The sequence below is a fragment of the Pongo abelii genome, chromosome 13, assembly GCF_028885655.2.
Source record: "Pongo abelii isolate AG06213 chromosome 13, NHGRI_mPonAbe1-v2.0_pri, whole genome shotgun sequence".
NCBI classification, from domain to species: domain Eukaryota; kingdom Metazoa; phylum Chordata; class Mammalia; order Primates; family Hominidae; genus Pongo; species Pongo abelii.
In genome coordinates this window covers 109,428,736-109,442,213 of record NC_071998.2, presented here as the reverse complement: position 1 = coordinate 109,442,213, position 13,478 = coordinate 109,428,736, and the positions used below count along the sequence as shown (strand labels likewise).

General features: G+C 37.3%; 1 long non-coding RNA gene across 1 annotated transcript in view; it reads right to left on the bottom strand.

Moving 5' to 3' along the window:
* Positions 1-12,576, bottom strand: part of LOC134759759 (uncharacterized) — a 33,432-nt gene extending 20,856 nt beyond the window's left edge. Inside the window, exon 1 of the long non-coding RNA XR_010136475.1 lies at positions 12,519-12,576. This is a non-coding gene — a long non-coding RNA (uncharacterized LOC134759759). The remainder of the gene's footprint in view (positions 1-12,518) is intronic.
* Between the last annotated feature and the right edge of the window lie 902 nt (positions 12,577-13,478).

The window sequence follows — 13,478 nt, the reverse complement described above, 5'->3', positions numbered from 1 at the left end:
AGCTGATTTAGGTCTAGTCTCTGTCATTAGTAAGCACATTTACTTGACATTGGCCATTTAGTTACTCTGGATGGTAGCTCATTACTTATTTATTTCACAAATATTTTCTGGAAACCTTCTATGTGCTGATAGTAGGAGTGTGGACCATAACTGAGGATCTAAAACAAGGACTGTGTGGTTAGAGGGCAGAGAGAGAGAGGAAGGCAAGCGAAATGATGGTTAGGTAGGCAGGGACTAGATTATACATAGTTTACAGATCATGCTAACAATCTAACTGCTTATGTCGAAAATAAAGAAGTACATTTTTGCTGCTTGCCATACTTACATGACTGATTTTGTGACTTTGCTATTAATAGGTTAATAATAACATCATGCTACAAGCTTGTTAAGTTTTTGAAATATCCCATTGTAATTATGGTGAGGGCAGAGACTGGAGGCAGGGAAACTATTAGGGAAATCTTTATAATGCTTCAGGAATAAATTGTTACAAACCTTGAACTAGATATTTACCAAGATAATAGACAGGAACGCATGAGTCATGTGAAACAGACATTAAGAAATAATTGGCTTTTTACATCAAAAAATAAAACAAAAGCAAAGCAAACTTACAAAAACACACACCAAGATCTACATCCTACACAATATTAAGGCCAGTCACTATTTGGTTGTTGACGGCTATCTGAAGTATTCTGTTAGGGCGGGTTCTGAAGCTACCACAAGGGAGGAACAGTGTGTTCTGACCAATTAACGATGGCTATTACTGACATAGGAAGGATGAGGGACAGCAAGGATTCCCCAAATATGTCCTTCCTGCCAAAACACTTATTACACAGGTTAATTGACTGAGACTAGAAAGACAAAATGAATTTTGAGATTTTAGTTTTCACAGTTAGTACTTAAGCTGAGACCAGTCCACTTGTCTCTTTCCCGTTTCATATGCTCCCTTTATATTGTTCACTTTGCTGGAGGACATTGGATCCAAGGTAATCATTGCATCCATTTATCTTTGCATAGTTCCTTTCTAGGAAGTATGACTCAAATGATCTGGGGCCTTATATTAGCTTTAAAACTTGCAAAGTAATATAACATGCTTTATTTGAAAGAACTATAAAATATTATCAAATAATAACTTAAACTTGTATTCAAAATAACTACTTGACTTGGATATTATTTTCCATGTAAGTAAAAATTAAGTATCGCTATTAAACACTTTTATATTGAATTCATTAAATGTGCCAGGTTTCACCCTCTGTGCTCTAACTTTGAGGTTCCTCTCACTAAACAGACTCTCATGTGGGCATGGTCACCATTTAGCCCTATGCCTTGCTTTGGTCAACAGGATGTTAAAGGACTTGACAAACGGACTTGTAAAAATGCCAAACAGTTTCACTTTTGCTCTTTCTTCTCTTGCTGCCCTTTCATCTCCATAAACATTTCCAGGTCTATCTTGCTGTAGGATAAGACAGGGAGTGTAGAGCCAAGTCACCCCAATTGTCTTAGCTGCAGCCTTTCCAGGTCAGTTCATAGCTGATCCAGACATATGAACAGCCCAGCTAATCAGCTTTGCTTTGCCCTGATCAGCAGAGCCACCTGGCTGATACATAGTGTCATAAGAGTTCGAAGATCATTGCTGTTGTAAGCTATTAAGTTTTATGGTAGTTTGTTATTCAGTATTACCTAAGTGTAGAAGTATTATATATTGTTATAAGTAAGTAATAATTAGTTTACATGTAATGTCATTTTGTATCATATTTCTACTTGGTAGTTAAAAAAATTGAGAATCAATTTGACTTTTCCTATAAATTATTATTGGAAATTGGCAGAGATGGCATTTAACACTAGGTCTGTTGATTCCCAGCCAATCATCCATTGTAAAGAGTTTCATATTTAGTATAAGACTGAACTGAATTTTTATCTTTATGCTATTCTACAATATTTTAAAAAGTAATTTACTCTCCTAGAATAGCAATATTCAATACAACTTTCCACGATGGGTGGGACTATTCTATATTTTCTTGTCCAACATGACAGTTATTAGCATCATGTGGCTATTAAATTTAAATATAAATTACTGAAAATTAAATAGAATTGAAGATTTAGTGTCAGTCATATTAGATACATTTACAATGCTTAATAGCCACATGTGCCTAGTGGCTACTGAACTAGAGAGTATGGTTCTAAATCCCAGTTTTGTCATTTGAACTTAGAGATTCTATTTCTTGATCATCATGGAGACCTTCATCTCTGTATTAATTGCTTTCTTAAACATTTCCAGCATTTTGGAAGTTATGAATATATTCACAACTTTAAAGCTTGATACAGATAGAACATATAGATAGAATCAAGAATTTCTCTTATAAATACAGAAGCAGGAGTTAATCTAGAATACCTTCACTTATTCATTATTTTAGACAACTTTTAGTAGTTTAAAGGTTCTATTTTATCAAGATAGAAAAGATTATTAAACTTACTTTACAGATGATGAAATAGAATAATGGATGGATGGATAGATAGACGAATAAATAGATGAATGGATAGAAGGCTTGCCCATAGATTTTGATTATATTCCAATTTTGGCATCAGGACTGATGACTTCCAGGCCCCAACTAATCAGCTCTGTCTGCAAATTGAAACTGTTCTGTACTCTGTCCTCTTAACAACTGTTTTCAAACTTTGCTCAAGGAATTACCTCAAGAACTTCAGGAAATTAAGAGGGTGTTTGGTGGTCAGACACCTGCCCTAATCCCTTATCTCAAACAGAGTAGTACTTCTTTCCTTTGTTTTATATATTAAGCTTCCTGAGTACAATTTCATTTAAAGCAAGGATGTTCAGGCTAAAAATAATATTAAGGAACTATTTTAAGCCAAGATTATATGGATATGTCATTGACCTGGAACTTGTACATGGGCTGAAATATAATAGCAAATGGTTGAATGTATTAGTACATCTAGTCTTTCTCTGCTAAATACTACTACTCATGAGTGTTGTGCTGTGCCAGGCACTATGCCGGGTTCTGCAGATAAAGAGGTGGACGTCTTGTCCCTCCTCTCAGCCTGACAGGAAAGGCTTTGTGAACTACACCTTGCAGCTCATTCTTAGCACTTTTCATCTCTTACATGGAAGTGATGACAAGTAATTATTTTTTAAAAAGACACGTTTGGGAGATGAACTTGTCTCTGCTGCATATAACTATGGTCACTTTGGTACTGGCTAATAATATTTGCCTCTATTTTCCTATAACTAATTCAAATCTTTTTACTACGGCCACCTGAGTTCATTTCTTCATGCACTCAAAAAAATAATTAAAACCCTATCATTATGTCTATAACAGGGCTGGGCTCTGGGGTAATAAAATGGTAAAAAGAAAAGTCTGAGATAGATCCTACCCTCAAGAATAGAAGGCAAGCCTAACAGGAAACAAGTAATTATAGATATTTGGTTAATTTACCAAATGCGCTAAAGTTTAGTATAGATAGGGAATAGGAAATGACTAATAAACGATGACTCAGGTAGAGGACAAAAAGCAAAGAGCTGGACAAGGTGGACTTTTAAGTTATGAGTAGGCTTCTTTCGTGGGCTCTGGAGGGCTTTAAAGGGAGGAGAAGCAGGGTGAGGTTGCAGTTGCTCTTCCTCTGGGAAGTATAGAGCAACACAGAAGGAAATGGAGAATGGGACCGGGAGAGCAGAAATAATGTGGAGCAGAAGGAATGATGAGAATGGTATGATAAAGATGTGTACGGATTAGAGACTGATTTTGGTGGCAGAATAAAGCTTCATTGCAGAATTGAGCCTACCTTAACTTATCCTCAGAGTGCCTTTCCAGGCATTCATATATTTTTTTTTCCTCATCAGGGTTGAAATTCTGATAATAATGCTTAACTCACAATGTTGTTCTAAAACATAATGAAAGAGTGTGTGGGAATAACTGGTTATTGTAGAGACCACAAAATGGTTTCCTATCAAACAACTTCACTAGACTTACGGGCTTTATTTCTTGGAAAACAATTCTAAGCCCCAAGCTCACATTTTTCCTTTCCTCCAACATATCCCCTACACTATACACTGTACCCTACCCTACAGTCCCTCTGTCTTGCAACAGATCCACCAAGAGCCTCAATTAACAAGCGATACATGGGAAGTAGGAATTAAGTTAAATATAATTTAAAGAGGCATTTTAGTTACTGACCACATAGCCCAATTTGCTCAGGAAAATCTTGTTTTCCTCTGTTGGCTTCATGCCACTATTAATTTCCTTCTTTTTTACTACTGAAGTTTGGATGATAAGTTATTATATAGCCGTTCTACCCTTTCAGCCTTTGTATCTCCCTCTATAATTCTTGTTCTCTCTGTCTCTCTGTCTCTCTCTCTCTCCCTCTCTCTCTCTCTTTCTCTCTCTCTCTCACACACACACACACACACACACACACACACACACACACACACTTACTCTTTTTTAATACGCATTTCAATCTCATTGTATTCTGGTTACTTTACTCCTCTTTTAAGTCTTCCCTTTACTTAAGCATTTTATTTTCTCTTTCTTTCTCTTTATTCTTCCCTTTACACTGCATCCCTAGCCATCTCCCTCTCAAATAGCTATCTCCATTTCTTGTTCCTCATTCTTTTTTAATCTCCTCTCTTCCTTCCCCAACCCTCATCTCTGTCTATATCTTCTTATCTATCTCCCACTCACATTCTCATTCTTTCTGTCTTTTATCTCTATCCTGCCCTAGTTGCGGTGTTTCCACCTTCATCATGTATGGGGGAGTCAGGGAGAAGCATCCCTGTGAGTGGACCGGCTGTCTTAGTTTTCCTCTGGTATCCAGGTATGGGCCCAGGAAGACAAGTGGATTCATAGGAGAATGAGTAATGACAAGGAAAAGATCTGTTACAGCTTGTTAGCTACAGAGGAGAGTTTAAAATAGGATTCAAAAAGTAGGAGTGGTCTAAACCCAGAATAGATAGCCTCAAAACACTGATGGTTTAAAAATGTTATTTTGCTTGCCAAAGGGTGGGGTGAGGTTATGCAGACTTCACTACAGGTTCACTCTCCTTCCGGAATCTAATCACAGAGCACAGATAGAATCTAACCACAAGAAAAGAAACAGCTCATGCATCCATTTGTCATTCCTTAGGATGCAGTTAATCAGAGTATTCCTGAGTGATAGCCAGAGAGCAGGAACATTAAAGCAAATTTGTTGGTGCTACACAGCAATTGAGTTCAGGGTTACTAGGGAGGGCAGGATGGTGTCTATAACTTGTGATGAGGCATATGACTCAAAGGGATTGCGTCTTCCTAAAATGTGAACACATCTGACACTAAACTCTCTATTTTGACCTAGTGGCAGGAAGGCAGCCTGGATCTTCCTATTTGTAGGACATAAGAAACTGACTGTTGAGTCAGGCCATTTTTAACTTTCCCAGAAAAGATAAGAGACCACTCAAAACAACTTAGATAATAAAAGGTAGCTTATATTTGAGTGAGGACTTCTTGATTCCAAAATGTATGCACTTTTTATGACACACTGCCTCATTTAGAATTAAGAGCTGCAGGCAAAGGGGCTCAAAGGATATTAAAGTTGAAGAAGATCTTGAAGTCCTAGATCAGTATTTATCAAACTTTAACAACCCAGTTAGCTACAGATGTTGTTAAAAATGTAGGTTCCGATTTAGTAGGTCTGGATGGGACTCAGAATTGCTAACAAACTCTCAGATGCTGGCAATTCTACTTATCCACAGACATCATTTTGAACACCAATGACCTAAAATGCTTCCATCCTTTCGAGGATATGAAAAAGGCTTCAAAAAGACAGCCCTTCCAGAATCATCATCTTTGCTGGCGGAGCTAAACTACATTGAAATGAGAAAAGGTGAGGTTTCGTTTGGTTTTACTTGTATTATTCTGACTAACACTACCTTGGAGTCAGTCAGGTCCAGATACAAATACCAGTCTGCCACATACTAGAAATTTTTAACTTTTTCATTCTTCTCACTCATAAAATGGAATAAATAATTCCTCTACCTCACTAAGTTTTTTAAAAAATAAGAATTAAATGAAAAATACATATAAAGTTAATGATATAATATCTGGCACTTAGTATATGTTTCATAAAATAGTCTTATTTCTTCTTGCCATTAGCACCTGATACACATCTGCAGCTAATGTACAAAGTTGCCACCCAAAAAAACAACAAAAGTTGCTGGATGTTGAAGACTGAGAAAGGCATCCACCACAGAAAACTTCCCCTTCCCTCCAAGGACTTAACCAAATATAATCAAACTTCCAAATTTAAAGCTTTTAATTCTAAAAGCTGCAGCTCATGGTTGTGCAAATCGAGCTATGAAAACCTCTAGCAGTCCCTGTTCACATCCTAGTTTCCACAACATTGCATATTCATGATAACCTTCAGGCAGGTAGCAATAAGGCTTGTGGAGCAAGGTGCATCTTTTTTCTGATTTTCACAGTGGTCCCTTTGGACTAGCATTGGTGTTACCTTTACTGACCTACTAGATTTAACCCCCAAGAGACTTGTACAACCTTATAAGCGTCTTTACTGATCTTCCTCTTTTTCTCTGCTCCCTATGTCTCCTCAGAGGCACAGGACAAATTGTTTCTAAGACTTTTTTTTTCTCGGGACAGAGTCTCACTCTGTTGCCCAGGCTGGAGGGCAGTGGCGTGATCTCGGCTCACTGCAACCTCTACCTCTTGGGTTCAAGTGATTCTTCTGCCTCAGCCTTCTGAGTAGCTGGGATTACAGCTAACATGCATCACCTTGCCTGGATAATTTTTGTACTTTTAGTAGAGACGGAGTTTCACCAAGTTGGTCAGGCTGGTCTTGAATTCCTGACCTCGTGATCCGCTCACCTCGACATCCCAAAGTGCTGGGATTACAGGCATGAGCCACTACACCCAGCAGTCTCTAAGACCTTTATTAGTCAAATGTCCGTCTTGTCTTCACAAACCAAGGAAAGTTTAATTATTTTATGTCTGCCGTGCACCTCACTTTCTCTCATTCTATTCTCAAAAGCACTATTCAATCACAGTTGGCTATGAAGATCTACCTCACTTTTACTAAGATCCATCCATGACTAATGAGATCCATTTATAACTAATAAAAATTCACTTGTTAAAGATGGCCTCCAAATTACTTCTAGCATGAAGCCAAAAGATCATATGCCAGTAATACCAAAATTTTGCCTTCAGCCACAGAAAGTTTTCCATTTATGGTGTCTAGGCAATGCACATAATATTTTATTAATTGAATATACTTGCACTCCAGATCCTCATGGAGAACTCTAGTAAGCTGGACAGTACAAGGGCCATTTTTAATTAAGAGTCAACTACCATTTTTGGTCTCCACTGAAACCAGTTATTTCCACATACTTTTGCATTAAGTCCCAAACTATATTTTAAATTAGGCACTATGAACAGCTTTCCAACCCTGTTGAAACAATACCTTAGAGAATTTAAAAAAAAAAAAAAAAAAACAAAAAAAAAAAACACTTGCTTAAAATCTCCAGCACATAAGTTGTAGAGGCAGGGCCCCAAACCAGGTCTCTAGGATTCTTCTTTCTTCTATTTTTATTTTTTCCATATTAGAGCACCCTGGAGACTTGAAAAGACTCATCAGAGCTTGAATGGGTGGGCCACAGATGTTCTGACTTCTTCCCCACAGTCCATGCCACCTGGCACCACCTGGCCCTATGATCCAATGCCAGGTGGAAAGGCCACCTCATTCCATAACAATCAGAGCCTGGAATGAAAGTAGAGAAGCCAGCAGCTGCCCTTTCCTGTGTTCTGTTTTCATAGCAATTGCTGCTGAGATAATCAGATGTTTGTTCCAAGTGATAATTCCTTGTTTGTTTACCCTGGCCATTTGATGCCCAAGCTAGGCCATGGCTGGCAAGATGAGAATTCAGCAGGGTAGCTTGTGACATCTGAGAGTAGGGAGGCAAATTGGCACCTAGAAGTCTATTTGTAGCCAGAAATGAGCAGCAGGTAAGGTTCAGGTTTTTCTGATATCCAAGAGCGAGGGAAAGTCCCAGATTTCAGGCATTTAGGCATTTACTCTGAAAATTTGGGGGTCTCTTATCAAAGCCAGAAATACGGGACATAGGCTAAGAAAACTGAGGGGTTCTCTTGGAGTTCCTTACCCTCTCTTTGTCTTCTGTCCCTCATTTGTAAAATTGAAGAATGATAAAGTAATGCCGTAATCATTAAATTAGAAAACGCATTCATCTTTTTAAGAAATACACGTTTCCTGGAGTCTCTATGTGTCTGGCATGGGCCAATTGCAGCAGAGACAGTAGAGAATGAGATAAGCATGATAGCCCCTCACATACAGCTTAAAGCTTTGTATATATCCCAGTATTTAACAAACGATTATTTTTTATTAGAATTTAATTGTACCAAGTACTATTAAAATTATCCTGGAAACTATCTCCTTTTTCGGCTTCTAGTGTGCCAAGATCTTTCTCTTTGTCTCCTAACTTATTAACTTCTTTATATTTCCAAACACCAAAGATCCTTAAAATTACCTAAAAAGCCCTGTAAGATACATTTTGTTATTATCTCTTACTCCAGCTCTTATTACTCTTCCTGTCACCGAGTCTACTTTGGTCACATGATCAATGACTACTAGGCACACACACCTACCTCCATTTCAACTGCTTGCTTCACTTCCACCAGAAATACTCTTAACTTAAGAATCTACATGGCTCATTCTTTGCTCCCCCACCAGTCTGCTCTAATTTTACTTTTTCATTGTGCCTTTCCTCAACCACCCTATTTTAAAATGCAATCCTATTCACACCATTGCCACACATCTCTTGCATTATTTTTTCTCAAATCAACTCCAGCACCTAAGACACTTTATATAACGTAATAAACACCAATATGATAAATTAATAACTGTAAGTTTAGGCTCAATAAGGAGACAGGTTTTCACCTCTTTTTATTCACTGCTGTATTTATAAGTACTCATATAATGCCTGGCATGTATCAGTTTTTTTGATAAATATTTATTTAACACAGATATGAATGAATGCATAAATGAATGTTTAACAGAAGAAACAAAACATGTCTGGATTATTAATAATTTTAAGTTTTTTTTTTACCTGTAGAAAGTGTTATATAGCTTTCATAGTGTTTTAATAATCTCAATAATTACAATTATTGTTACTGTTAGTGGACTTAGTAGTTCCTGCAGTATCTGCATTAAGTAAATGTATTCAGTTTCATGCTTACTGCATCTCCATTTCCCAAACCATAGTTTCGATCATTCAGTGAGATGAAATGAATTTCCTCTGATGGAGAAAATATCTTTCCCTCCTTTGTACATTATGTACAACCAAATATGCCTCTCAAATACATTTGACAATACAACTAAACTTTGTCATGTCCTAACAGGGATCATAAAAGCTAGGGGAAGTTTATTAACATTTGCATATATTGTAGATTTTCCCATGTACATTTTGAAAAAGCTGTGTTATGCATTTGATTAGACTCAGAACAGCCACACAACAGAGGCTAATCTTGTTTTGCATACACCTCATTCATTTCAAAGACAGCTCCAAAACACATTACCTATATTTAATAAGCTCCACAATGCCTTTGTGAACTGGGGACAGATCTCAACATTATTGCACAAGGAAAAATAGTGGTGTGTTTTGGAGACCAAATGGTCAAGTTGGGAATGAAACCAGGGTCCAAAATTGTCATAGAAGCGTTCTTTTATATCTTCTGGCAATTTTGCTTTCATTTAAAAAAATGTACAAATTAGTTGGAGATATGATGAGTTACCCATTTTGATACATACTCATATCCTGCTATTATGCTTTTTAAGTTGTCCTGGGACGCTAGTATGGTATGCCTGCCCAATAAAGAAACAATGTGAGCTGGTATAGGGATATCAGTAATGGAGAAAGGATTAATAGATTTTAATTCAATTCTGTAGTATAGCCAGAAATTTTTGAAAACCTCACTCACGAATTCCTCAGTTTACAACTACAGACAGCCAGAAAAAGGGAAAAATAAGAAAAAATCAAACATTCAGTTAAACATTAACATTGACTAGGAACATCACTTGAAATACACAACAGCCCTTTGGTCTTCAACATTTTCAGTTGGAATCTGATGATTTGACTTACCAGGTAAGCATGGACAATTTTGTTTCCTTATCTGTAGAGCTGAAACAGCAAAACTGGGTTTATTTTCAAAGGGTAGGTATGATGGATCAAATGCAATCATATTTATGACTCATTTTGTGGATTAAAGATATCTGTGTGAATATCATGATAAATAATAAATTTGTGGTAAAAGGGAGTGGAACACCTTTTTTTTCTTCTTCCTGAGACAGAGTCTCACACTGTTGCCCAGGCTGGAGCGCAGTGGTGTGATCTCGGCTCACTGCAACCCCTGCCTCCCAGGTTCAAGAATTCTCCTGCCTCAGCCTCCCAAGTAGCTGTGATTACAGGTGTGCACCACCATGCCCGGCTAATTTTTGTATTTTTAGTAGAGACGGAGTTTCACTATGTTGGCCAGGCTGGTCTCAAACTCCTGATCTCAAGAGATTACAGGCATGAGCCACCACGCCCGACTCCATTTTGGATTTTTTTTTTTTTTTCCCAAAATGATGTTTAGGATGAAATTCCAGAACACTATTCTTTACAAATATCAATCATTTTCATAGTACCCATAAAAAATACTGTTATCTGTTATCCATGACACTTTTGGCATATCTATCTAATGCAGATGCTATCTTTAAAGAGAAAACCAAGATTGAGGGTTACAACAAGAATTTGGCCAAAGAATGGAGACTTTTGGATAAGACATCTCTGCACATACACACACACACACACACACACACACACAAACACAAAATTAATTTATGTGAATTAAGCCTTCACTAATATTATTAAATTCTATTTATGAAAACACCTGCTTACATTTTACAGTATTTTTAAGCTATAACAAACTACACATAAACAACTATAGCTAATTTTCTTTTTAGCTCTGTTTAAGAATATTGTAGAACTTTTTTTTTAACCTAAAGAGCTTTCATAATATATTTACGTAATCATTGAACTAGACCTGATGAATTAGATGTAGCAATCATTCTCCCAGTAATTCAACTCTGATATTTTACTATCATCATCACTTCTGAACCTATTGCAATCTCAGCTCTTTGGAGTAATACTAAATAGTTCCTTCTCCCCTACTCCTGGAGAGGGTAGAGAGGGAGGTTGGAAAATCTTATCATTTCCAATTTTTTTAGAGCAGGTGCCTTCATATTTATGGAGGAATTAGTGAATTAATCTTTCATTGTGACATTTAAAAATAAGAATTTTGTTTAATGTTTCAGGGAAGAGATATTAAAACTTTCTGATTATTATCTCATTTAATACCCTGAGTGTTATCTCCCCATTTTACAGCTAAGAAAAACCTTATCCATGAAAAAGATACTGTGAGTGGCACTAGGGTATAAATTATTGAAAAAGAAAGATGAGCCAAGCAGTTCACTCCTGCAGTCCCAGCAATTTGGGCGGGTGAGGCAAGAGTATCACTTGAGCCCAGGAGTTTGAGACCAGCCTGGAACACTTCATGAGACCCTATCGCTACAAAACAGTTAAAAAATTAGCCAGATCCAGAAGCACACGACTGTGGTCCCAGATACTTGGGAGACTAAGGTGGTAGGATTGCTTGAGCCTACAAGGTTGAGGCTGCAGTGTGCCATGATCTTGCCACTGCACTCTAGCCTGGGCAACAGAGCAAGACTGTCAAAAAAAAAAAAAAAAGAGAGAGAGAGAGACAGACCAATCTCTGCTTTTGAAGAATTTTCATTTTACAAATTTACATATTAAATGGGTATATATTTATGAATTGGCCCCACCTGCTTAGGCACTTGCACCCCTGCAATCTGTCTTCAAGAGGGCCTCAGATTGATTCTTTTAAAATTTAAGTCAGATCATGTCACTCATTCTCCCTGTCATTTCCTGTCTTTCCCAGAGCAAGAGCCAGTGTTCCCAGTGGCTTCAGTCTCCTACATGGTCATTTTATCTTGAACTTTATCAACTAACTACCACTCCCTGCCTCACTTCATCCACTTACAAAGCCCAGACTCTGATGCTGTTCTCCAAATACAAGTGCATTTATGCTTCAGAATCTTTTCTGCTTGGATCTACATTACTAACTCCACTGTTTCATTAAGTGTGCTTACATGCCCACTTATGGAAAGGTGCCCTCAAAGCAGTAGGTCTGGTCTAAGCCCCCCAGGGCTAGAGCATGCAGCCCAGGAGTGCTGAGCTCTTGGCTCCCTGAAATCATCCAAAAACAAAGCCGTTGACTGAACCCCACTTATACCACTGTCAGACACTCAAGGGCATCAAAAAATATAAAGGTGAAAACGCTTATCCAAAAAACAGCAACTTCAAAGATTGAAAGAATATCAGCTTACACAGATGAGAAAGAACCAGCACAAAAACCCTGGCAACTCAAAGAGTGAGAGTATCTTCTTACCTTCAAATGACTGTACTAACTCCTCAACAATGGTTCTTAAACAGACTGAAATTGCTGGAATGATGGATATAGAATTCAGAATCTGGATGGCAATTAAGAATGTTGAGGTTCAGGAGCAAGTTGAAACCCAAGCCATGGAATCTAAAGAATCCAGTGAAATGGAATAAGAGCTAAAAGATGAAATAGCTACATTAAGATAAAATCAAACTGATGTGATAAAGCTGAAAAACTCATGATAAGAATTTCATAATATAATAAGAAGTATTAACAACAGAGTAGACCAAGCTGAGGAAGGAATCTCAGAACTTGAAGAATGGTTCTTCAAAGCAGTTCAGTCAGACAAAAATAAAGAAAGAAGAATAAAAAATAATGAACAAGACCTCAGAGAAATATGGGGTTATGTAAAGAAACCAAACCTATGACTCATTGGCATTGCTAAAAAAGAGGGAGATATAGCAAGCAACTCGGAAAACATATTTGAGGATATTGTCCGTGAAAATTTTTCCAGTCTTAATAGAGAGGTCAACATTCAAATTCAGGAAATTCAGAGAACTTCTGTGAGATATTATACAAGATGACCACTGCCAAGACACACAATAATTAGATTCTCTAAGCTCAACATGAAAGAAGAAAATGTTAAAGGCAGCTAGAAAGAAGAGGCAAGTCACCTACAAAGGGAACCCCATTAGGCTAACAGTGACTTTTCAGGAGAAACCCTACAAGCCAGAAGAGATTGTGGACCTATATTCAGCATCTTTAAAGAAAAGAAATTCCAACAAAGAATTTTATATCCGGCCAAACTAAGCTTCATATGTGAAGAAGAAATAAATCCTTTTTAGACAAGCAAATACTAAGAGAGTTCATTACCAACAGACCTGACTTACAAGACGTCCTTAATGGAATGCTAAACATGGAAACAAAAGACCATTACTGGCCACAACAAAAACAAACAATGCTATT